Source organism: Lutra lutra, chromosome 7, assembly GCF_902655055.1.
Source record: "Lutra lutra chromosome 7, mLutLut1.2, whole genome shotgun sequence".
NCBI lineage: Eukaryota > Metazoa > Chordata > Mammalia > Carnivora > Mustelidae > Lutra > Lutra lutra.
This window is the reverse complement of record NC_062284.1, coordinates 107112212-107139717: the sequence shown is the minus strand read 5'-3', so window position 1 is coordinate 107139717 and position 27506 is coordinate 107112212. Positions and strand designations below refer to the sequence as shown.

Sequence of the window (27506 nt, the reverse complement as noted above, 5' to 3'; positions counted from 1 at the left end):
GACACGGGGCTCGAACCCAGGACCCGGGATCATGACCTGAGCCGAAGGCAGCGGCCCAACCCACTGAGCCACCCAGGCGCCCCGGAATCCTTTTTTTTTTTTAAGAGTCTCTCAGACTCTAGGTTCTAGAATAGTGATGAAGGGGTACAGAGCTCTTTTTTTCCATTTGTCTTTAAGCCTCTGAATTACTCCTGGTTCACAAGCAAAATCAGCTGCCTTGAAGTAGCTGCTTCCATGAGAGAGTGTATAGTTTACAGAACTGGACAGACTGTATGTCACAAACAGGCGTGCAGACACCCGGCTAAGGGCCAGGGGCACTCAGAGGCAGACTAAACAAAGTCAGTTTTCTCCAGTAGTAAGCCTTTTAAGATATTGATTTTTATTATAAAATAAATGGATGTATTAAGGAGGAAATTCACATGCAATTGACAAATGTGAGACTTTAAACTTCATCATGCATTTAGGTTTCATTCAGGAGCCCTTAGGATACATACTTCCTCTTCTTTTTTCTGTGATGCTTACTTTGTTGGAAATATTTGAGGAACACCAGGCAGAAAGGTGTCTGTGTAGGTGCTCTGGGGTGAGGACTGAGAACCTCAAGAACAAGGTGGCAGATGGGTATGTATGTGTGTGTGGACATGTGTATGTACCAGCTCATAGGTATGGGTGCTGAGAGGAGAAGAATGCCATGGAAAAGAATGCTGGCCTTGATGAGTGATGTCTGCCACGTGTGAAAGTGAGAAGGGAGAGAAGGAAAGCTGGGCCAGAATTTATCCCTTGGGTCACTTTATTTCTCTTTCCTTAAAAGCACCAGTGACCCTGTAGCCAGGAACGGGTAGGAAAGATGTCACAGTTCTGGTCCTGATTCTTTCTTTCAGGATCCATTCCTTGTGCTCCCATGTCACTGACCAGCTCTTATATCCTACGCTGGTTCTTGGCCCTTAATGGTCCACCCCCGACTGATGGCTTATGGATGGCAAGGTTGCTGTTATAGAGGGTTTTCAGGTTTTTGCAATTGTTCCAAGTTTATTTTTATATAAAGAGCCTTCATCAACTCTATGTTTATCATTCCAACGACTGCTGTTCCTAATCTACAATAATGCCCGCATGTATGACACTGGAGTTCAAGGGACTTTTTCTCCTCTAGCATGTGCTCTACAGAATTGTCCAGAATAGTCATGCCTGAACTAGCTTCTTTCTTTGGGTCTAGAAGAATATCCTGTGCTGGAAAATGGTGGGGGAGGACTTTTTAGGAAGAGGGTTCAGTGAGTACAAATGAATCAACTTGTAAAGTTGGCATGAGGGGATACAGACAAGTGGTTCCAAGTGGTTCTGTGTGTGCGGAGACTCTCCTGGGAAAACAGGACGGACAAGGGAAGGCTGGAGAGGGATTGGGGCAGTGAAACACTTGGAACTGTTGGATGCTACACTAAGAACTTTAAGTTTTATTTTCTGTTGATAATGGAGAATCATTTGAGGTTTTCTCATCGAGATAGGAACTCCCTCATTTGGCGTTAAGTAAGCACTCTGGCAAATGTGGAGGATGGGAGTGAGGAGCACGGCAGGTGGTGGGAGGTGAGTTAGGGGACTTCCATGGCAGTCCCATGAGACGTAGTAAGACCAGAACTGTGGCAGTGAATAGCAAGAGGGCTTGGGATGGAGAGATTTTAGGAAGTACAGTGGATAGAACTAGGAGATGAGAAAGACTTAAAAATTATTTCTGTTCCTGGCTTGAACACGTGGGTACACAGTGATACTGTTAATTGAAATGCAGATACAGAAAGAATCAACGTAAAACACTTTCAGAGATAATAGCACTCTATTGCAAATGTAATATATTAATATTAAAATCACATTTCACTGAACTTATCTTTAAGGTAATGGTCATCCACAGTATTGATTATACAGATGTAGAGAAACCATTAGGAATCACAAAGCCAGTGCTTTTATAAACACCATAACAAAAAATGCAAACAATAAACCCTTTTAATTTTTAATTGATGCAGAGAATCTACAATGTCAAGTTCATGTATAAGATGATTAGATTTTACTTTGGTTATAGGTCTTACTTTAGTAGCAATTTATGATATGGAGAAATAGTAACCAGTCCTGACAGAATATAGGTTGATTGTACAACTGCATCCTTATAATATCATTATTTAGCATCCATAAATATTAACTGAAATTGCTAAGTCTTAGAGAACAAATAAAGCTTGACAAATTCTAAGAAGATGTATCAGAAAGATATTTGATTATATATTAACCTATTTGGTAATTTATTAATATTTTTTAAGGATTTTAATTATGTATTTGAGAGAGAGAGAGTGAGAGAGAGCATGAGCAGGATGAGAGGGAAAGGGAGAATCTGGCTCCCTGCAGGGAGCCAGATGCAAACTCCATCCCAGGACCCTGGGATCATGACCTGAGGTGAAGGCAGACGCTTAGCTGACTGAGCCACCTAGGCGCCCCCCCCCGCCCAATTTGGTAATTTATTAAAGCAACAGGAGGATTCATTACTTTTTTAACTTTTCCCCATGATTATCTTTTTAAATATTGTTTTAAACTGTGGTAAAATGCACATAATGTAATTATCATCTTAACTATTTTAAAATGTACAGTTTACTGGTATGAAGTACATTCTCACATTATTGCACAACCATCACTGCCATCCATCTGGAGAACTCACACAGTCCATGAAACAATGGCCCGCCATTCTCTCCACCCCCAGTCCCTGGCAACCAGCATTCTATTCTCTGTCTGTAAATCTGAGTACACTAGGAGGATTCACTACTTTTTTAGCAAGAGAAAATAATAGCGTTTTCCTCTAACCTCTGGCTGGTTCTCTGTGTTGGCTCCCATGTAACTGACTCATTGTCGGAGTAACTTTTAAAAGGTCTTAAAGCAGCACAGTGCAGTGGGCTGGGTAGAAAAGTCACACCTTGGTGATCCTTCCTTGGACAGGCCCTTCAGATGCTGCCCAGTTCAGATCAGGAGCTAACCAGCAGTCTCCTGAGAGCATAGTATCTGGAGTTGCTTTTGGTTCAAATCAGGGGCTATCATTTCCTAATTGTGCAACGTTGGGCAAATTGATTGAACTTCGAGAGTCCCAGTTTCTTCATCTGTAAATCAGTAGAACCTTCCTTAGAGTGTGGTCGAGGCTTCAAATTGTTATTCTCTACAAAAGCATTTAGAACAGAGGCTGGCTTACCATAAGCGTTTCATCAATGTTAAATACTATTATTTCTCAGTTGAGCTGTTACTCCTAGTGCCTTGTGTTGTCAGTCTGAGCTGACCAGGGAGCACAACTGAATCATGGTTATAGAATATTTTAAAACATTGCTGCAGTGTATTTGAAATTAGCTAGAACTGGAATTGTGAACTATGGTCATGGTTAGTAAAGTTTACGGGGTTCTACTCGGCCTGATGCACTTCTACAGTTTTAATAATGAAAATATGAAGCATGAAAATTAAGAAGGCCTTAATGGGTCAACTCACACCCCTGAATACACTGTACACTATTCAAAAAGATTGTGAATCAAAGCATCACATACTAGAGGGATTGCCCAGATTCCTCTGTATCACAACAGAATCTTGCCTTGAGGTAGGCTGTGGCCCCAGGTAGGGATTTTCTTCCCTTTGATTAGCTGGAGCCCTCCTCCCTCTCCCGCAGGGCATCGTGGAAGAAATGAATTGCTCTAGTTGAAAACTCTAGAGTTTTCCCCCATCCCACCCTATCCTTCCATAATTTTTATCCCATTCCACATTCACAGACTAAAACAGGGTTGTTCTTTCTCTAAGGATAGAGGTTTTGACCATCACTTGTTCCAAATATTTGCTGACTGACGTGGTGAGGCAAAGAAGGATTATATCAGCAGCTGTATAGTCAGAAACCCAGTGACAGCAACTTACTTGTGAATACCTGGTTCATTTTTCTTGTTTGAAAATTTTATGTTCCCTGAAGTCTAAGTCTAAGCCCTAAAATTTCCAGGCACTCCATTTAATTCTTCCCTATTAAGAAGGTGAAGCATGCTTCTTCATTGTACCTTGCCTATTTTACTTTTGTATTTTTCTATCTTAAAACACATTTTTTTAAAACATAATGATCACGAACTCTTTTTCTTCTCATGCAAGTAACAAGGCTACTATCACAAACTCTTTTTTATCCCCCTTCCATCCTGAAGTTGTGTTAGAAGACCCGCGTGCTTGTGCCCATGAGAACACCCACAAGCTTTCCTTGTTCTTTTGCCCAGACCAGACTCAGTCCTCAATTGCTAAACCAGCTTGTATTTCCTGCGGAGGGGCTGGGAGTAAGGACATCCCAAGAGGATGCCGAGATTCTCAAAGCAGCTTTTTTCATGGAGCAAATTAAGGACAAACACAAATCATTGTGGGATTTTGACCTAAATCTTAACCCATTTATTTTCTTAAAATAAATCTCTTTTTTTCTAGTGCCTCGAAAATGTTTGTAAAAAAGCACTACACTCTAATTGTTGCTTTCTACATAGAAGACTGTAAAACTCCAGTGGCTAAGTAATTTATGAACATTTTATGAAGTTTATCTAACAATTTATAGGGCACGCACTCTACAAATTTTGTATTTTTTCCAGCGTCTCACTTTTGTGAAATTGCAAGCACAAATTCCTTTCTTAAATCACAGGTGCCTTCCTTTTTCAATTTGTTTTAGCTTATCTTTCCAAGTGTGTACAGTGACACTTGCTAAGCAGATGTTAGTAGCAGATATTTAAGTTAGAATAACATTAATAGGTATAATCTGTTAAATGTCATCAGGCTGATTTCGTGATTTAACTTAATGATACCATTTAATCTTTTAAAAATACAGAGGTGTACTTTACATATAGAAAAGTAAACAAATCTCATTTGTTCTGGTAGGGGGCTGCACACTCATGTAACCATCACCCAGATCAAGAAAGAACATTTCCATGATCTAGGAAGGCTCATTCATACCACTTTTTCCAGTCAATCCTCCATTCCCAGAGGCAACCATTATTCTGGCTTCTATCACCACATGATAGTTCTGTCTTTGAACATACACAAAGGGGAAATTTTTGTATTTAGCTTTCCCCCCTTCTTTTCTTTAATTCCAGTTAACATAGTGTTATGTTATTTTCAGGTGTACAATAGAGTGATTCAACAATTCCATACATCAGACCGCGCTCATCCCAAGTGCGCTCCTTAATCCTGTTTCACCCATCCCGCCCACCCCCTCCCCTCTGGTAACCGTCAGTTTGTTCTCTATAGTTAAGAGTCCAGTTTCTTGGTTTTTCTGTTTCTTTCTCTTTCTCTCTTTTTTTTTTCCTTTGCTCATTTGTTTTGTTTCTTAAATTCCATACAGGAGTGAGATCATAACGGTATTTGTCTCTGACTTATTTTGCTTAGCATTATACTCTCTAGCTCCACCCATGTTGTTGCAAATGGCCAGCTTTCGTTAGTTTTTATGGCTAAATAATATTCCAGTGTGTGTGTGTACATGTGTACCACAGCTTCTTTATCCATTCATTAATCAATGGACACTTGGGCTGCTTCCATATCTTGGCTATCATAAATAATCCTGCTATAAACATAAGGGTACACATATCCCTTTGAATTAGTGTTTTTGTATTTTGGGGGTAAATCCCCAGTAGTGCAATTGCTGGATCACAAGGTAGCTCTATTTTTTAACTTTCTGAAGAACCTTCATATTGTTTTCCACAGTGGCTGCTCTGGTTGGCATTCCCACCAGCAATACAGGAGGATTCCTTTTTCTCCCCATCCTGGCCAGCACTTGTCTTTTGGTGTTTTTTTTATTTTAGCCGTTCTGTCAGGTGTGAGGGGATAGACATCCTGTTGCAATTTTGATTTGCATTTCCCTGATGATGAGTGACGTGGAGCATCTTTTCATGTGTTTGGCTTTTTTTTCTTTTTTTCCTAACAAGATGTTTTTGAGATTCATTCAATGTTATTATGTATATTGAGAGTTTGTTATTTTTTGTATTGTTGTGAGATATTCTATAATATAAATATACCACAATTTGTTTATCCATTTACTTGTTGATGAACATTTGTATTCTGCCTTATTTTTTGGCTATCACGAATAAAGCTGCTATGCACATTCTTGAACATATTATTTTATGGACCTGTAGAAATATTTCTCTTAATTATGTGGCTAGAAGTATAATGAAAAGGCATAGGGTGGGTCTTTTTTAATTTCACTAGGAACACCTGAACAGTTTTCCAAAGTAGCAGTATCTTTTTACTCCTGTCAACAATATATAAAAGTGAAGTTTTCCACATCTTCCTCATTACTTGTTATTGTCAGACTCCTTTATTTCAGACATTCCGGTGGATGGGTCATGGAATCTCCTTGTGTTTTTTTTCCCCACTGAAATGTATCAAGATGTAATTTACATATAATAAAATACACCCATGTTAAGCAAATAGGTTGATGAGTTTCCAAAAATGTATAAAACTGTGTAAGTACCACCCCAATCCATTTTTAGGTATAAATGTTCTGTCTGTAATTGCCAATTGGGTCAGGTTAATAAATAATGTTTTTCATATCTTCTGTACCACCTGCAGAAGTCATAATCTTTTCTTTTTTTAAAGGTTTTATTTATTTTATTTGACAGACAACGATCACAAGTAGGCAAAGGCAGGCAGAGAGAGAGTAAGGGAAGCAGGCTCCCTGCTGAGGGTCTGGATCCCAGGACTCTGGGATTATGACCTGAGCCGAAGGCAGAAGCTTTAACCCACTGCGCCATCCAGGCGCCCCCAGAAGTCACAATCTTAATGCATCTGTTGTATGGCTCTGGAATGGTGTTAGTTATATACCATCTTTGGAAAACTTGAAAAAAAAAAGTTATTCAAAACACTTGTTAAGTGCTTAAATTTTTTTTGCACAATTCTAGCTCAGGAAGGCTGTTTGCTCTATGCCTTATCGTTTTTTGTCTTATTTTAACTACTTATGAAAGAGGGAGTTTTAAGTTTCCAATAATAGTTGATTTTTCTCTTTATCCCTTTAGTTTTTTCAATCTTTGCTTCATATAATTGAAGCTCTGTTATTAGTTGGATACATGGTTATGAATGTTATGTCTTTCTGATAGTTGTCCTTCAAATAATTATAAAACTATGCTAAAACTCCTTAAAGTGTACCTCATCTTGCTTTCTCATGTTTATTGTCTGAATGTATGTCTTTGTCTATTCCTCAACTTTGTCTATCTAAATCTTTATAAAGCATGTCTCTTATAGACAGCATACTTTTGAGTTTTGCTGTTTTATTCAGTCTAAAAATCCCTACTTTTTCCCCTTCAATTTTATTTTTATTTTTAAATTAATTAAAATTTAAATTGAAATATAGTTGACATACAATGTTACCTTGGTTTCATCTACAACATAGTGAATTGACAAGTTTCAATGTTATGCTGTGCTTACTGCAAGTGTAGCTACCATCTGCTCCCATACAATGCTATTACTAACAATTTTTAATAGATGGAGTGTTTAGATGCTTACATTTATGTAATTTATTGATACTGATATTTAGTGATATGACTGGGTTTATGTCTACATTTTTATTGTTTTTATTGGTCTCATCTGGTTTTTGTTCCTGTTACTTTGTTTCTTTCTTCTTTTCAGTTGATCAAAAATTTATTACCACCAGGGTGCCGGTGGCTCAGTCGGGTAAGCGTTGCCTTCAGCTCAGGTCATGATCCCAAGGTCTTGGGATGGAGCTCTGCCCTGGGCTCCCTGCTTAGTGGGAAGTCTGCTTTTCCCTCTGCCTCTGCTACTCCCCCTGCTTGTGCTCTCTCTCTCTTTGTCAAATAAATACAATCTTAAAAAAATTATTACTATCAATTTTATTTCTTTGATTGTCTTTTTTAGCTATTATTTTTAATGGTTGCTATACAGCTAATATCCTTAACTTATCAAATTCTACTTGGGATGGAAATTAGCATTTTTAACCACTTAATCTTCACATCTGCTCTGTGAAGTATGTATTATTATCCAGACTTTCTAGATGGATGAGAAATCATGTCCAAAGAGGTTATGTAGGTTGTTGAAATATAGGAAGAGGTGGAAGAAAGACAGCATCTAAAGAATGTGAGGTGCTTAAATGGTCCTGATGATATTTATTCAGTAGTTCTCTCTCTATAGTCATTGCTTCTGCTGTTTACCTTTGTGAATAGCATCCAAAAAATAGTTGTGCTGAGGACTTAGTGAAAGTTCTGCTTGATTGGTCATCAAATGCTTCTCATGAGAGAAACGGACATCTCGAGGCTATAAGACTGAATGGTTTCTCTTTGAAAGATTTCTTTAATCACATGGAAATATTATTGGTATGTTTCTCCAAGAAAGCCATCCATGGAAGGGAAATAATAGAGGGAAAATAGTGAATATTTTGAAGTTTGGAGTTGGAAGAATATTTGATTTTGGATATTTTATGAGAATGAAAGACTGAAGTGATATAAAGTGATCATATACCATGTAGTGCTTTTCAGAGATCATCACATTTTTTTCTCTTTATTTCTTTATGTATGTTGACCAAGGTCTTCCTATTTCCTTTACCGCCTAACCTCTGGTAACTATGCTTCTACTCTTTGCTTCTGTGAGTTCAAATTTTTTGGCTTCCACGCAGAAGTGAGATCATAAAGTACTTATCTTTCTATATCTGGCTTAACATAATGTCCTCCAGGTTCAATCATGTTGTCATGAATGGCAGGATTTTCTTCCTTTTTGAAGGCCAAGCAATATTTCATTATCTATGTATATTCTGTTATATATTCCATTATACATATATGTATTCATTTATCTATTGACAGGTAAAGCTCATTTACACATCTTGGCTTCTGTGAATAATGCTGTAATGAGCATGGAAGTGCAGATATGTCTGTGATATGTTTTCTTTGGATATGTACCTGGAAGTGGGACTGCTGGGTCCAGATATTAACAACTATACGTGGTGGGCATGTTTTTATCTCTAGTTTGCAGATGAGGGAAATTAAGGCACAGAAAGGATATGATGTGTCCAAGATCACACACCTGGAAAAAGAGAGAACTAGTCAGGTCAACTTGAAAATCTGTGTTCTTAACCACTATGTAAATTGAAGGTAGAGAAGAGAGGGTGGTTTTCAGTCTACAGCTCTTCTGAACTCTATTTCACAGAGGCCTTACAACAACTTTCTGAGGTTGCCGATAAATGCAGTTATTTTAATGATGGGAAGATGGAGACAGTGGTTAGGTGAGCTCAGCAACATCCAGTATTGCCTTCCCTGAGTCCAGAACTCCTCTTGGTCATCAGGATGGGTCTGTACTGGGGTGGAATAGAAGCAGAAGAGGCGGACCATGTCAAATGAAGAGCAGAGAATGCAGTGGGTTCCAAAGGTTAAAAATGGAAGTGGTTGACAATGACTCTGGATACCTATTTTGAAAAGTTTGGGAGAATAACAGTAACAAAAAGGCCAAAAGGTGGAAAGAAAGTTTAATTATAGAGCACAAAAAAATCAGGTAATCTTAGAACCTAGGAAAGGCTACATTTACAATGCAGAAGAGATCTAATTAAAATTTTTTTCCTGCTTGTTTAACACTAAAAAAGAGATTTTCAGTTATTCTGTATATGAATGAGAATTCTGCAAAGGAAATTCACTGTCTAAAATTAATTCTATGTATTAGAGAAAAAGCTGAGTTTTCCCTGTAGGTGAGGCTGAATTTATTGAAGTTTTGGCTTTAATTTATAGAAAAAATTTCCTGCTTCACAATTGAAGTTAGTAAGGGTTCTGAATCACTTTTGATATATTTCTATTGATTTTCTTATAAGTATATAGATTCATACTTTGCAAAACCGCAACATATTTTGCTAATGGCCCGAACTTTTTCTTTTTAAACCTATAAAATCAAAGTAAAATAAGTGTTTTAGAGAGTGCCAAAGGACAACAGCCCAACAGTTAACCTTGGTTCCTCAGTAGAATGGATTTAGTGGAGGGAGGAAGATTACCAACTCTTTCAATTTTTCCGAGCTGTTTGAAGGTTACAATAAACAGGCATTGCTTTGAAATAGCAATAATTATAATAAGAGAAGGGAATCATAATGTATTTTATGAGCTAAAGCTAAAGACAAGCTCATGTGCATTTTGAACGTCTGAGAGGAAAAATGGGTTTATTTAGAAAGTATTTTTTTAAAGATTTTGTTTATTTTTTGAGAGAGAGAAAGAGAGCACAAGCAGAGGGAGGGGCAGAGGGAGAAGGAGAAGCAGACTCCCTGCTGAGCAGAGAGCATTAGGAGGGGCTCAAGTCTAGGACACTGAGATCATTACCTGAGCCCAAGACAAACGCTTAACTGACTAAGCCACCCAGGTACCCCAGAAAGTATTTTTGTAATAGTGGATATATTGAACTTTGATTTCTAGTATAAACTGAGTTACATCTGCATATATTTGTTAGGAACATGAAAAAAAATAGAAAGCAAAAAAAAATCTGAATATTATCCATTCAAATGAATTCACTTGATAATCCAATTTTATTGATCGTTTTCAGTCTTTCTCTTTGATTCATAATGAGGAATCTCAATGAGAAATCTGGGAGATTTTGCTAGTAAAATAGTCTGGAGAATGCTTCTCTATTTTTGTCTGTGGCTGTCTCTTTATCAAAGCTTTAGTAATAAACATTTGGATTCACCTTTACCTACTACGTCCAAATCCTTTTCCCTTTACAGTCCAGCTTCCACTTTTATCTCCTCTTCCTCCCCAACACAGGCCTTCTGCCCTGGACAATCTGGCCTTCTTGCCTTCCCTCAGTGAAGCATTTTAGCCTTCCTGCCTCTACCTCTTGGTTCACATACTTCTCTCTGTCTGGGTTATCATCCCTCCTGTTTTTTTCTACTAGTCGCAAGTTGTAACAGGTCCACAGATGAGAAGAAGAGACTACGGGGGTGCCTGGGTGGCTCAGTGGTTTAAATAAAGCCTCTGCCTTCGGCTCAGGTCATGATCCCAGGCGCCCATCTGCCTACTTGTGATCTCTGTCTGTCAAATAAATAAATAAAATCTTTAAAAAAAAAAAAAAAGGAAGAGACTACGACCTCTGGACACCATGAGTTATGAAGAAGAGTTGTGAGAACTGACAGAATTAGGTATATGACCTGGGAAGGCCCTTAATGCTCCTGAGCCTTAAGTAATCATTCTGTAGAATGGGGACAAGAATAGGACCCACCTCTTATGATTAATAAGGACCTTGAGGTGGGGGAGATTATCCTGGATTATCCAGGTGGGCCTCATAAGGGGCCTCATAAGAGAGGGACCCTCATAAGAGAGGGTCAGAGTCAGAGAAGGAGATGTGATTACAGCAGCAGAGGGCAGAGTGATGGCAGGAGGGGATCAAGGCAGGGAAATGATTCTCCCCCAGAACCTCCAGAAAGAACGAAACTCTGATGACAATTTGATTTCAGACCAGACTTTGGATCGGCATAAATACAGGCTAAAACACGTGTGTCTAAATCTTAAGCCCTTTAAGCTTGTGGTAATTTGTTATTGCATTAGTAGGAAATGAACACAGTGCTATAATTAATTTCATCATCATCATTATCATAATTATTAAACCTGGAAAAAAAAAGTCTTAGGATATGATCATAGTTTTAATACATTTAACAGATTTTCATATGGAAGAGTGATTCTGCATGGTCCAGGGGGCAGAACCAAGGTCAATGGTTGGAGATTATAAGGAAAGACATTTTGAGGTGATTAAAAAAATGACTTCCTGAAAGTACAGTAAAGGTAAATTACTGCTCTATTAATCGAGGCAGCCATGGGATAACCTCTTATGGAATAAGCTGTACGTGCACCTTGTAGAGTCAGACAAAATTTCAGTCTTTGAGCCTAGCTTGCATGCCTTTCCCTTTAGTGTGTTTTCATTGTCATGCCAGCAAAAGGAAATGCTTATGCACATTCTCTCTCTCTGCTACTCCCATTACTCTTGGATGTGTTGCTTCCATGGTATTCATCACATAAGACCTTATGTTAAATATTTAGATTCAGGGCTCCCGAAGACCTGGGCAGCATCTTGCACAACTTGGTAATTTACACATGGTTTGGCATGGTTTCTTTGAACTCACCAAAAATATGCTGAAGGAAAGATGGATTTCATCACAGTTCAAGTGTGTAAAATATCCAAACTTCCGTTCATCTTCCTTTGAGTTGGTTCATGGAATTAGGGACTGTTTCCGCAATTATTTTAAGGTTGATTCAAATTTTTATTTTAATGAAGTTATGAAACCCAGGATATGTGGGTCATACCCGTTGACAGGAATACCTATTTCTCTGCCTTCGAAACTGTAAGATAATTAGCATTGTTTGTGGGCTTCCTGTTATTGAATGCTTTCCCCTTGTCTTTTATATGATTTGCCTATAGGATTTTTGAAATCCATGTAGTCTCCTGGAACCTTGAATTCTATTCCTGATCTGTACCAACTTTAAACCCAGACCAGTGGGAACCCTGACCTGAATCTTGCTCTTAAGAGGGCTCTGTTTATCACGAACACCAAGACACTAAGACTTAAAAAAAAAAAACACAAAAAAAAACCCCTCTCTTCCATCTTGCAAAATTCATCATTTTTCCAAGTTCAGAAACCAGCTGAGCAAATGAAGGGAGTGTTTGAGCCTTTTGCCCAGGCAAGGACTCAGAAGTCCTTGGGGGATTACAGAAGATTGTGGGAAGTCCATAAAGGAAGGAGGAGAAAATGAGAGCTTCTGTCCTACATAGCAGAGGGTGCTTGAGCAGATGGAGTGCCCCAGGTACCTGTGCTCCTGCTGTTTGCTCCGCTCACGCAGTGTCCTTTTGGGAGGCACCCCGAGTCTGGGAATTGAGGCTTGTGGGAGAAGCGTGGTTCTGGTAGTCCTCTCCGGATTCAGGGAGGGCCAGCTCCTACCCCACCCCGACACGTTCATGCCCTCATTCAGCTTGCAGGGAGCAGGGCTGGCTCACTAGGAGCAGATCCTTAGCCTCTAGCTCTTGGGGCCCAGGAGAGAACGTGGGCTGGGAAGAGGCACGGTTTGATTTATTGCTCTGATATATTAAATTTGTGCTGTGAGCCTCTATTTGCACTCTTGCCTCAGGCCCAGCGTTATGTTAGGGGAGGACCCGTTCCTGACTCTCTCAGTTTCTAACTTTTTTCCTGGACTTAAAGTTTAAGTAATTTAAAAAAAAATAAAAATGAAGATCATGTCTTTGCTTAGAGAGGAACACAGAATGGATTTTGGTCTATTTTGTTCACTGTTACATCCTATGTCTACTGGTGCCTGGCACACAGTGAGTGCTCAACACATTTTTGGTGACTAAAGCTATGAAATTGTTATTTTCTTTTTTAGAGAAATAGTTTTATTGAGGTACAATTGACATATAATATGCTACACATATTTAAAGAGTATATTGAATATAATATATATATAAATCTGTATAACCATCACACCGATCAAAATAATGAATATTCCCATGCCTCAAAAAGTTTTTGGTGCCCCTTGGTAATCCAACCTCCTACTCCTACCCCCAGTCAACTTTCTTTTAATATACAAGTTTACATTTTTCTAGGACCTAATATAAATTCAAGAGCACAATATGTACTCTTTATGTATCTAGCTTCTTTTATTCAGTATAATTATTAAAAATTCATCTGTATTGGGGCTCCTGGGTGACTCAGTGGGTTGAGCCTCTGCCTTTGGCTCAGGTCATGATCTCAGGGTCCTGGGATCGAGCCCTGCATCGGGTTCTCTGTTCATTGGGGAGCCTGCTTCCTGCTCTCTCTCTCTGCCTGCCTCTCTGCCTACTTGTGATCTCTCTCTGTGTCAAATAAGTAAATAAGGTTTAAAAAAAAATTCATCTGTATTATGTGTATAAATATTTCACTCCTTTTTATTGCTGAGTCCATTACATGGACCACCAACATTTGTGGTCAAATTCACACACCAGAATTTGTCTTTCCATTTTATCAATTGAGAACTATTTGAATTGTGTCCGGTTTTTGGCTGCTACAAATAAAGCTGCTATGAAGGTTACGTACAAATCTTCCTGGGCACATATACTTTCATTTCTCTTAGGTAAACACCTGGGAGTAGAATGGCTGGATCGTAAGATAGGTATACGTTTAACTTTGTAAGAAACAGCCAAACTTTTTTTCTTTTTTTAAAATTTACTTAACAGACAGAGATCACAAGTAGGCAGAGAGGCAGGCAGAGAGAGAGGAAGGGAAGCGGGCTCACCGCTGAGCAGAGAGCCCAACGTGGGGCTCAATCCCAGGACCCTGGGATCATGACCTGAATCGAAGGCAGAGGCTTTAACCCACTGAGCCACCCAGGTGCCCCGAAACTGCCAAACTTTTTTGGAAAGTGCTTGTATGAGGCTTGCGGTGGCTCAGTCAGTTAAGCGTCTGCCTTTGGCTCAGGTCATGATCCCAGAGTCCTTGGATTGAGAACTGCATTGGGCTCCCTGCTCAGCGAGGAGTCCACTTTTCTCTCTGATTCTGCCTGCTGCTACCCCCGCTTGTGCTCTTTCTTTCTCTCTCTCTCAAATAAATGAATCTTTTTTTTTAAAGGTTAAAAAAAAAAAAAAGAAAAAAGTACTTGACTGTGTCCCTTCCCACCACCATTGTATGAGAGTTCCAGTCCCTTTATAGCCTCACTGACATTTGGTACTCTCAGTCTTTTCAATTTTGGCCATTCTGATAGATGTATAGTGATATTTCATTGCAATTTTAACTTAAATTTCCCTAATGACTCATGATGTTGAGGAACTCCTTTTTTCATATTTGCCATCCATACACCTTTTTTGGTGGAGTATCTGTTCAAATCTTTTGCCCATATTATTATTAGATTTTTATCTCACTGAGTTTTGAATGTACTTTACATATTCTGCACACAAATCCTTTATCAGGTATGATTTACAGATGTTTTCTCTCAGTCTGTGACTTGTCTTTTCATTCTCTTAACAGTCTCTTTGAAGAGCAGAAGACTTATTTTGTTATAAGTCCAATTAATTGATTTACTCTGTTACAGATTGCTGTCTTTTATGGATTTTCATCTTGTATGTAAGAAATCTTTGCATAACTCAAGGTTGCAAAGGTTTTTTTCTATTTTTTTTTTCTGGAACTTTTATAATTTCATATTTGCATTTTGGTTTAAGGTCCATTTTGAGTTAATTTTGGATGTGATGTGAAATATGAATAGAAGTGTTTACTTTCCTTCCTTCCTCTCTTCCTCCCACCATCCCTCTCTCCCTTCCTTTGTTCCTTTCTTCCTTCTTTCTAACAGTAGATATCCAGGTTTGGGGGGCACTATTCATGGAAAGACACTTCTTTCTCTGAATTGCCTTTGTTGAAAATAAGTTGTCCATGAACCCTCTTGCATTGTTGCTGGGAATGCAAACTGGTGCAGCCACTATGGAAAACAGTATAGAAGTTCCTCAGAAAGTTAAAAATAGGACTATCCCGTGATACAGCAATCATACTACTGGGTATTTACCCAAAGAATACAAAAATACTAATTCAAAAAGCTACATGCACCCCAATGTTTTAGCAGCATTATGCACAATAGCCAAATTATGGAAGCAGCCTAATTGTCCATTCATTGATGAATGGATAAAGAAGATGTGGTATAGAGACACACTGGAATAATATTTAACCATAAAAAAGAATGAAAGCTTGCCATTTGCAATGACATGGGTGGAGCTAGAGAGTATAATGCTAAGTGAAATAAGCCGGTCAGAGAAAGTTAATATACACGTTTATATATAGTTAATAAAATTTATTGTTATTTTTTTTAAAGGTTTTATTTATTTATTTGACAGACAGAGATCACAAGTAGTCCGAGAGGCAGGCAGAGAGAGGGGGGAAGCAGGCTCCCTGCTGAGCAGAGAGCCCGATGCAGGGCTCAATCCCAGGACCCTGAGATCATGACCTGAGCCGAAGACAGAGGCTTTAACCCACTGAGCCACCCAGGCGCCCCGAGAATTGTATTTAATAATAATAAAAAGTTAATATACAAATATACATATACAGTTAATATACAAATACCATATATAGTTAATATATATACAAGTTAATATACAAATACCATATGATTTCACTCATATGTGGAATTTACGAAACAAAATAAACAAGCAAAGGGAAAAAGAGAGAGACAAACCAAGAAACAGACTCTTAACTATAGAGAACAAATTGATGCTGACCAGAGGGGAAGTGGGCGGGGGGATGGATGAAATATGTGGTGGGGATTAAGGAGCGCATGTGTTGTGAGGGGCACCGGGTGTTGTATGGAAGTGTTGAATCATTGTATTGTACACCTGAAACTAATATCACACTGTATGTTAACTCTACTGGAATTAAAATTTAAAAATTTTTTAAAAAGTAGTTCATGTAAGTGTGGGGTCTATTTCTGGACTCTATTCTGTTCTATTGATCTATTTATCTTTAAACTAATACTACACTCTCTTGGTTATTATAGCTTTACAATATGTTTTGAAATTAGGTAGTGTTTGTCCTCCAACTTGGTGTTCATGATTTTTAAGACAAATGATTTTTAAGTGAAAGGAAAATTCTCAAATATTATTTAGAAGAATTTTGGAATGTTTTAGACTTGCATTTGCTTTGGGGAGCAAATATATCTCGTGACCTTTCTTAATGTTTGTGCTCTGAGAAAAATGGAAGTTACCGTATTATTTACTAGAGCCTGCATAGTCTCTAAAGCTAATGTATAAATTATGTCATTAAATTTTAACTATTGTTTAATGTTTTCCTACAGTTAAAAACTCTATTACTACTTTGAATATTTGCCAACCATGAGATAGTCAATATTTATTCTTTTTCTTTCTTTCTGTACCCCTTAGATTTATATCACCCATAGGAAACTCATGTGGATATAAATGTCTCATTTTCAGATAAATCTCTGCGTTATGAGCCATTTCTCTAGGTTTGTAAGCACTGGGTCTTGGAAAATATTTGTTCAAGCTTCAGTTTGGCAGTTACCCAGATGTGTCTTGTTGTTTATTTTTCTCCTGAGGCCCTTTGTCATATTTTCTTCCAGACATGGTCTGGGTACCTCACTTATAAAGATGCTTCCTGATGGGTAATCTTTTTAGAGTGCAGTCTTGACTTTCTTTGCATAGTTTTTTTTTTTTTTTCCCCTTGACTACCTGTGCTCTAAGGGGAATGAGGGGGAAAGTGACAAAGTGGATTCAATGATTTTTCCTAGGTAAAAGAGAAAAGATACATACATTTTCTATAACTTATTATGGATAATTATAAATAATTAGGAAGTGAAGAGCAAATATAATTATTTTTATCTTTATAAAAAATTCAACCTTTTCATCTTTTTTCAACCTTTTCATCTTTATAAAAATATAGATATCATATAGATATGTGATATATGATAAATAATGATATCATATAGATATCATTACTTATATTCATAGGTAAATATATTGACACTTTTCTGATCCTTACAGCCCTAATTTCAGATTATAATTTTTCCTGTCTCTGCTCATCAGGTTCTTGGTATGAGCTGTGACTCTTGGAAGCCCAAGGTCTTGAGTCTAAATCAGATTTGCCAGGGTGCAGGGAGATTGTCAGTGTGATGCTAGGGAAATGCTGCCTCCAAAGGCTTCGACTAGAGGGGCCATCTTCTGTGCCCCAGAGGGTGAGAGGGGAACAGGCAGAGTGTTGGCAGTGTGGCCCTCCTTTCAAGTACAGTGGAAGGCAATTGGTTTTTTTTTTCTAATCTCAAGAGGCTAGCAAAGTAATAACTTAACATTTTTTCTTTTGATTTATAACCTGTAATTTTATCTTTTATCTTTAAACCCATACTCACTGGGCAACTGATCTAAAATACACTTGTATCTTCTTGCGAACTTGTCTGGGACACAGAGCTGAGAGTTCTAAGTGTTGTTCCTGTGTCTCTGACTTTAAATTACTAATAGTAATAACAATGATAATAGTAGGTAGTAATTATTTAGCTCTTACTACATACCAGGCACTGTTACATATGTTAATTCATTTATTCATTACAACCACCCTGTGGGTGACATCTATTTCTATCCTTATTTTACAGAAAATTGAGGCACTTGAGAGGTTAAGCACTTGCTGATGTCATACTGCTAGTTAGGGGGCAGAGTTGTTATTTAAACACGAACGATCTGTTTCTTTTTTTTTTTTTTAACTTTATTTTATTTTTTCAGTGTTCCAAGATTCATTATTTATGCATCACACCCAGTGCTCCATGTACTACCTGCCCTCCTTAATACCCACCACCAGGCTCACCCAACCCGCCGCCGCCCTCCCTCTCCAGAACCCTCAGTTTGTTTCTCAGAGTCCACAGTCTCTCAAGCTGCGTCTCCCCTTCTGATTTTCCCAACTTCCTTCTCCTCTCTTTATGTTTCTTAATTGGGAACAGGCTCTATTCTCTGATTCTAAAGGAAGAGGGGATGGGAAGAGGGTAACTGATTTGCTGAGAGGCACTTGACCTCTAGGAAGCAGAGCTGGGAATTGTCCTTGGGTACCTGTCACCCCCCTCTAGGGTGCTTTTCCATAGTGCTGTCCCTCAGATGCCTGCCCAGACCCCTTCCCCACATTGAGCACTTCCCCTTCTCCCTGCCTGGGCTGGAGAGCTCCCTGAGCTTCCGGCCTGGCTTTCGGGAACAGTACTGCAGGTATGTGGGTGAGGGTGTCCAGACATCTCTCTTGTGGCTTGCTGTTGGGTCATTTCCTTACAACGTGCACTTGAAGAGTCAGCACAGAGCATCTTTAATGCTGGCAGTGAACAAGTTTGGCTCCTATCACAGTCAGCCTCCCGTCGGATGGAGCCAGGGCTGCTTTCCGGCAGGCATCTCCTACATCGATCCAGATTCTCTACAATGCCTTCTGGAAAGCATTGTAACAGCTGCGTGCTGCTGGTGGCCAAGAGAGTCGAGCTGGCAGAGATGCCTTCCCCGCTGCTCCCTCTGGGGCTGGCTTGTTTGTGTGACTGTTCCCGTGGAACTCATTTCAGAGTTTACTCCGTTGTCACAAGAAAATCATCCTTAAGAGCAAACATGTGCCCCAAACACTTACTGTCTTTCATTGAAGACTCTTAAAGAACCAGTGCCCAATTATATACAGTTTGTGTCCTTTGTGTACCGTAGTCCTTAGTGCTATTTGCCAGATGTTTTTGGTTCTCCTCTGGGCCCATCCCTATTCCCTGAAAGTGAGGAATGGCTGTGTGATTGGCTTTGGATCCTGGAACGTGAGTGGCAGTGTCATGCGCTTCTTCAAGGTGAAAGCTTCCAGAGCCACGTGTGCTCCAAGATGCTGGCTTTGCCCTGCTGGGTGCAGAGTATGTGTTGGGGGGTGCCCTCCCACCGGTCAGGGTGTGAGGACCCCAGAGCACCGTGCCCAGCCAGCCTGCCTGCACAAGCTGCAGGAGTGAGACCTAAATCATTGCTCTTTGCTCCCTCACTTGCCTGTTTATTTGGACTTTTCATCTTGCAGTAATTACAGATTTATAAGAAATTGCAAAAATAGTACAGAGAGGTCCCTTGTACCCTTCACCCAGTTTTCCCTAAGGTTTCTATCTTACATAATCATAAAATGCTACTTTAAGTCACTGAGATTTGGAGGTTACCTCAGCATTAGCTATTCTAACAGAGATGTTTTCCTTTTTAAATGTATGTACCTTAATTGCAGAGACATGAAACTCTTTCAGACTCATCATATTTTGATTTCCTCTCTTTAATCAAACAGAATGCTTTTTTCCTCCTATATTGTAGTCACTCATCTATATATTTATTCTTTTTCAGATCACAGGCTCCCTAAAAGAGCACATCTGATTAGCCTTTGAATCTTTCCCAATACGGTAGTGTGTGTTGTGCACTCTAAAATGTTTATTAGTCAATGAGTACTGGATTGCTGTGTAGGTGCCAGCTTCTTAGGTAGAAAGGATGGGAAATAAGAAGCTCATCTGTGGACCTAAAAGGTGCTAAATATTCAAAGGTGCTGAAATTCATCATTATCCAGCTGCTTCAATATTGTGCTATGAGATCAACCGGAGATAGGGTGAAAGCCTAGGACGTTGCATAATACATTATTTGGCAGAAGTGGGGCTGGCAGGGAAGGCACTTACCATACAGCTTTACTTCATTAGGCATAGTATTCTGCCCTGCACCATTTATAGGCCACCTTGGTTCCTTATTGCCTATAGCTTTTTAAGTGCTTTAGAAACTTCATCTGTGAATGTATGTCTTTTTATAGTTGGATTTTCATACTGAAATCATGATACCTCCCCCTCCCCCACTATTCGATTTTTTTTTTTAACCATCTACCTCTGTGCCATGGGGAGCAAAAAATCACACTGTCATTTGCAGCCAGCAGTGCATTTCCCCCTAGCAGAGGGCATAGTAGGGAGGAGCTGGCCGGGTGTCACACGACAGAGGACTCTTCCATAGCGGCATCGGTAGCAAGCCATCGCCTGAGACAAAAACTGGGACATATCTGGACCACTGGTATCTGATTTTAAGGCAGTTTGCAATTCCTGTGCTGCTGGTATGCAAATGGAGGCTCAGCAGCCCTCCCTGCGGGCCACATAATACCCGCTCATCCTCACCAATCTCTTCTTTCAGGCTTCTGTCGTCTTCTGTCTGTGCTCCTATCTAGTGTCTTCTGCAATCCTCTTAAAGTGGGGTTTGTCCAGCCCAGAAATGAGCACAGCTCTCCAGGGAGAGTCAGGCTAGTCGGAACATAATCCCTGGCTTCTGCTGAGGTATTACAGCTAGCCTCTCTCTCCCCCACCCTCTCTCCCTCCCTCGCCCCCTGGTCCTCCCCCCACCCCTGCACCTCCCCTCCTCCACTAATGGTAAACTTAACCCAATACTTCAGTACTGAGAAAATGATTCCCTCATGGTGTATACTTGATCACCTGTGTTTAATTCTTTAGCTTTCCTTTTAGAATAAAAACTAAGGACAAATGTTTGAAGGTCTTTCTTCGGGAAATAATAGCAAAGACACACAGAAAAAAATAACCGTGGCAGGAGAGATGATTCTGAATGGTCGGTGAAGACGTAAGGTTGCATTTGCCAAGCTACATTCCAACATGAGGTGAACAAAAGTAAGGAAGCCTCCCCTGAACTAATTTCTTGGGAGGTAAAGAGGGTGATAACTTATTTTGGTCCTACATGGCCCATTAAACATGAAAGTGCCCTGTCCATTTGCTCGCATGGGAGAACTTAAAGTAGGTACCAGAGATGAGTAGGAACAAATCATACATAGGCTACAACTGCTGGGAGTACGTCTTTACAAAGTATCTGAAATCAAAACACTTGCCTCAAATGAAAGTACATCCAGAGGAAAGGACATAAGGAAGTTTGACTACAGGGCAAGGGAGAGAGGAACATTGTAGGTATCAGGCAAGGCTATTATGACTCACACGGGTTGGCTGACGCCAGCCTTTTGCCTTTTGTTGAAAGCCAGGTAGAATCTGGTTTGAGAAGGCTGAGCTTATTATTTGTGAAGGAGAGGCAATGACTGAGGCTTTCTCCTGGGGTAAGCGTGCCTGATTTATTTTCAGTTACAGCCAAATAGTCCTTGGAGCTGATGTAAAGAGTATGGAATCTATTGTTTTCTCAATAATGTTTCCATGACTAGTTGCTAGGGTTGGGGATGCAGTGAGTGTGGGCTGGTGAGTGACTGGGTGGGCAAAATAAAATGGTCTGCCCAGGTTGCCATGGTAGCCAACAGGAGGGCAAGTCCAGTGAAAAAATGAACCCAAATGATGCAAGGAAGAAGAGTGCACTAAGAATCACACTTAGTGCCCCCAGTGTACTTAGTGCCCCCAGATCTTCATCTGGTTGGATGCTTCTTGCCATCCAGACACCAGCTGGGATGTTACTTCCTCAGAGGGCTCCTCCTTGACTAAATACCATGTTCCATGTCCCATCGCTTTCTGCCAGTCAAGTCTGTTAATTTTCTTCTTTGTACTCTTTGTCAGCTGATGTTGTGTTTTCGCTTATTTGCTTGTTGTCACTAGAATGTAATAACCATGAAATCAGGCGCTTGTCCTTCCTCCATGAGATCTATCGTCAGAGCCTTGCATAGATCCTAACACAGAGTAGGAGCTCAGTAAGCATTTGCTAGATGACAAGCTGTATACTGCTTATGGGGGAAACCTTGTGTTACTCATCTTTGAGTTTTAAATTTCTGGCTCTGAAACATTTACTAGCAAATGTAGGCTCCTGTCAAGCCGGGAGATGATTCCTGTGACCTTTGTTTTCCTTGTCCCTTGCACCCAGGAGCCATTTGCCCACGCAAAGTAGTGAAGGAACTCAGAGCTTCCAGTGAGCTGCTCAACATTATGGTTATATGGTCAAACTGGGTTTGGACATGGAGGGGAAACAGACACAGCTTGCTGGAATACAGGACAATAATCACTAATAGTTACAAACTGCTTACTATGTGCCAGCTACTCTGCTGAGCACTTTATAAACACTGTGTCACTTACTCTTCACAACTGTATAAAAGAGTAAGTTCTAGTGTTGTACCCATTTTATAGATGAAGAAGCTGAGGCACAGAGAGTTTAAGTAACTTACTATACAGCTCACCAAGTTTTCAGTGGTGGAACCAGTAGTCAAAGGTACGTCATAGGCTCATGTTCAGTACTGAGAGGATTTACTTAAAAATGTGGTTTGTGTTCCTAAATGTTTTTTCTTCCTCCCTCCTCACTCTTTCTGTCTTCTTATTGCTACTGTTCTGATTCCTTGATATTGTGGTTTCATGCTTTTCTACCAACTTCTCTCTTTTATCTGTCTGGTGGGGAAGTAGATATATACTATAGATTTAGTAGCTCAGAATGTGCAGGTGCACAGAGAAAAGCCAGTGCTGAAGAATGAAGTGTGAAATAGGATCCTGGGAATGGGTGCTACAAACTGTTGGGTGCTTCCTCCCACCATGCCTGGAATGAAGGCCATGAGGTCTGTCTGAACTCAGCTGCTACATAGCTTTGTGACATAGCGTATGCCATGTAGCCTGTACAGCCTCTGTTTTGTTTTCTCTAGAACTGAGGTTCAGGTGGGGCCTTGAGGCAGATAAACTTGAACGTCTATGTGACTTTAGGAATGCATGATAACTTTGTCCTACAGCCTCTTGTGCTTTGTGTGGACTCCAGGGTCTGTGGAGCACTGCATTTGTGTGGCTGGAGCCCTGAAGGCCCAGATGTGACCCTGCGGTATTCTCACACTGCAGGCTATGGAGCAGACAGCTCCCCTTTGGGCTGATCAGACTTTGAAAAATCAGAAAACACATTTAACGACTTTATTATAATTTTACAGCAACTTACTCAGAGTTAAAGCATTTTCCTGGATACCCCAGGGTTTGGACAGTAGGGGAAACTAGAAGGAGAGAAAGCGCAATGTTTGCCTAAAACATTTTAGAGCTGGCAAGCGAGGGTTAGAGGTCAGAGAGCCCAGAGGTTGAGTTCAAGAAGGTTACCTAACTTTCTCAATAGAGGGAGTGATTTTCTCCCTGAGGGACATTTGCTGAGAATTTTGATTGACATGACTCAAGAGTGCCATTGGCATATAGTGGGTAGAAGCCAGGGATGTTGCTAAACATTTTACAGTGCATACGACAGCTGTCCACAACAGAGAGTTATCTGGCCCAAAATGTCAATAGTGCCAAGGTTAAGAAACCTTAAACTATGGTGAGGGGGAATCGCACAAAGAGTCACAGCTAGAAAAATCTGAGATCAGAGATCAGGAACAAGGTAATAAGCAAACTGAATAACAGGAGGGCAGTCAGTGCAAGGTAGGGGGTTTGGCCCATAAACTTGCAGAAACCCAGCTAAGGATTAGGATTTAGGCCACACATCTGGAAATAGGCACAGACCACAAGCAGCATGAAACTTCTAATGTGCGGTCTGTTGTCTGAAGTAGGAGCCTCTTTTCGTTTTTTTCAGGACCTTGCTGATACTAGTTTCTTGCTTCAGGTCAAGTCTGGGATCAAGAAATAGGCATACAGTTCTCGTGTCTGATCCTCCCTATAGCTGCTTAGGTATGGCCCAAAAGATGAAGATGGCCATTATTATTTCCATTTTATTGCTGGGACTTCTGAGGCTGTGGGGGGCTAAGTGGTTGCCACATACGACACAGTAAATAAGTAACAGAGTCTTCAGAGCCCAAGTCTTGCAGTTCTTTGATTGAAAAGGGTAGAGGGCAAAGTCAGATCATGTGACCAGAGCAGGTGAAGTTAGGGGGTTAGGATGAGGGTAGCTCTTCAGAGCGTCCTCCATCAAAGCTGAAAGATGAGGGCGCCTGGTGGCTCAGTCATTAAGCGCCTGCCTTCAGGTCAAGTCATGATCTCAGGGTCCTGGGATGGAGCCCACATTGGGCTTCCTGCTCAGTGGGGAGTCTTCTTCTCCCTTTCCTACTCCTCCTGCTTGTGTCCCCTCTCTCACATCTTTCTCTCTCAATAAAATAAATAAAATCTTTAAAAAAAAGCTGAAAGATGGTAAGGAAGTGGTCAATGAAGGAGTGTGGGATGTGTGCTCAGATTTTAGCATATAGGGATTTGGGAGAATTTTGTCATCTTTTGTTGAACAGATCTCATTAATGAAAACAGGAATTTCATATATTCTGACAACAATTTTTTTTTTAAGATTTTATTTATTTATTTGACAGAGATCACAAGTAGGCAGAGAGGCAGGCAGAGAGAGAGGGGGAAGCAGGCTCCCTACTGAGCAGAGAGCCCGATAAGGGGCTCGATCCCAGGACTCTGGGATCATGACCCGAGCCGAAAGCAGAGGCTTTAACCCACTGAGCCACCCAGGCGCCCCTCTGACAACAATTTTAATGATGCCTTGAAGTTGAGGGTCTAGACTTCTCAGTTGGTAAATAAAAAATCATAAAGTAAAATGGAGTACAGTGTCTTTTTGAGCTAGTTGCTGGCCAAAACTTTTTGTTGCTACAGTTCCTTGAACTATATTTTGAAAAAATTAGCTACCCCTTAGATAAAGAGAGGACTTACAGCATGCTGATAGCACATTTTCCTTCAGGATCCCAAGGCGGGTATTTCCTGAACAACAGATTTTAAAAGGCACCACAAATAGAAACATTTGCATGTAAATACTATACGACATCTTACTTTTCTAGAGATCACATTTTCGGCAATTTTAGGAAATGATTATGAACCAAAGCCTGAGCTCTCTACCCCTACCCTTCCCCCCATAAATTTAAACCATCAATACAGGAGTCACAGGATCCAGAAAATAAAGCTGAAATACTAGCAGAGGTTCACGGGCTCTGCTTCAAAGTGTATTTATTTTACAAAGACTTCTCTTTACAATAAGAACAGGAGCACTAAAATAATAAAGAAAATGGCAGAATCAGAGAAAATATTTTTAATCATTTTGCCAGGTTAATGTTTATCCCATGAAATATGAGAACTTACAAAGGTAAAAGAACACCATTAAATTGATGACAGATAACTAGGCAAATAGTGATCTACTGAATGTTTGCTACACCCTAGATCCTGGGTTTAGCGCCTCAGGAACATTATTTCATTTGATCCTACGCAACACTGTAGGGATAGCTACTCTTACCCCTATTTGACATATGAAGAAGGTTAAGCTTGGAGAAGGTAAAAAAAAATTGTTCAAATGACATAAAAGGAAAAAAAAAAAACCAGTTAATCAGCTTTTGAAAACTGTTTGACCTCATAGCAAAGAAGCAAGAGTTAGACCCGTACCCCTGAAACAACTAATACATTATATGTTAATTAAACAACAACAACAACAACAAAACCTAGCTAACTAAGTAAATAAATAAATAAAACTTAAAAAAAAAAAAAGGCAAGAATTAGGCTTTGGGTTGTATCTTTTCAACTAGCAAAAATAGAGAAGCCATTTGAAACGGGTTGCTGATAGAGCTGTGGACGGCCAGGAGCAGTCCGTGGCCGTCCGCCATTGTGCGCAGCTGCCAGCGTCCTGGGCTGGCAGTGCATTGTGGGAGGCGCGGAAGTGCTTACCGTGCTCACCAGCGCTCCCATTCTCCAGAATTGTTCTTGAGGCAAAGAAAATCAGAGGAAGAAGAAATACGTCCACAGATGTTTTAGTGTGTTCGCCACGGCCCATTAATAAGGAAGCGGTGAAGAGAAGGGTGGCGTATGTGTTCAGAGGGCGGAGTGTCGGTCTCCACAAACGAGAAACATGAAGATGCTCTTCTTCAGGATACCCGCTCTTCGTCAGGATCTTAGAACGTGGGCTTATTTTCACAGACAGTTGGAGGAGATTCTAAGGTAACTTGTTGGTTTTTTAAGAAACTGATTCAGATATGCTTTTCTTCCCCCGCCTTGTTTGGAAAATGCCCTTTCCTGCCTACAAAACATCAGTCCGAATATAGGCTCATAGCACCCTTTATTTTTTTCTTCATATTACTTGTCACCATTTCTAATTATATTTTTATTTTCTTTGCTGCTAGTTCATACATATCGATTTCCCCCACTGGACTATAAGAGGTCCCCTAAGGACAGGGACCATCACTCTTGTAACCCCTAGGGTTCGGCTTGCTGCCTGTCACACACAGGCACTTAGTAACAATTTCCTGAATAAGTGGGTGCACGTGTATTAGAACCTGAGCTCTATGTTTGACTGTTGCCTTCAGAACAAAAATACCTCTTAAGCCGTTCACTCTGTTTTCTTGTGAGTTTACCATGTACCGTTCATCACACTGAGATTTGCCTTTAGAACATATATGAAACAATCTTTATTAGTACTGGGCATTTTATAACTTGATCCTTCACAATATTATTGTTTCACAGCTCTTCACCAAACCCCTCTCCCCCAGCCAGGTCTTAATTTTATGCTGGGTTCTGGCCACGACCTGGTTTGTTTCCTCTATCGCAAAACTCACTTACACATGCAGTAAATATTCCTTAAGCCCCTATTCTGTCTCAGGCACTGTGTGAGGGTTGGAGATATGGAGCTAAATCTGATTCAGTTCTGGTTTCCTAGGAGCTGCTTGGGGATCAGAGAAGGCAGACTGCATACCACATGGCCATGTGGTCAGCTCTACAGTGAGAAAGAAATGGACAAGGTGCTAGTGGAGATGTATGAGGGTGGACAGTGGTTTCCCAGGGTGATGGCTGTTTTATTCTTTTCAACAGATCTGACTCAGCATGAATGAATCACCTGAGCTGCTATTATCTTTGCATTTATGCTTATGTGTGTGGGTATGTACGTTTATTTACATATCTTAGTCTCAGAAATTATGCATGTAGTGTTAAAGATAATCATACAAAGAGTAGGAGATAAGGATCCTGCACTCAAGCATCAGGGAGAAATTATGGTTCTTTGTATCAGGGGATATTGAGTAAAATAAGTGGTATGAGGATTCATCAGGGTAGGCCACATGGTGGTAGTTAATATCTAAGAACAGGTGGTAAAAACAACTTGACATTGGTAGAGAGAAGCCGTGATAATAGAAGTGGAACCCTGAGCAAAGTCTTGAGGAGTTGGTAAACAAC

At 40.1% G+C, this 27506-nt stretch overlaps 1 protein-coding gene across 1 annotated transcript in view; it reads left to right on the top strand.

The window, feature by feature from the left end:
* Positions 1-27506, top strand: part of LOC125104525 (reticulon-1-like) — a 149098-nt gene that overhangs the window by 37708 nt on the left and 83884 nt on the right. The window lies entirely within an intron of this gene.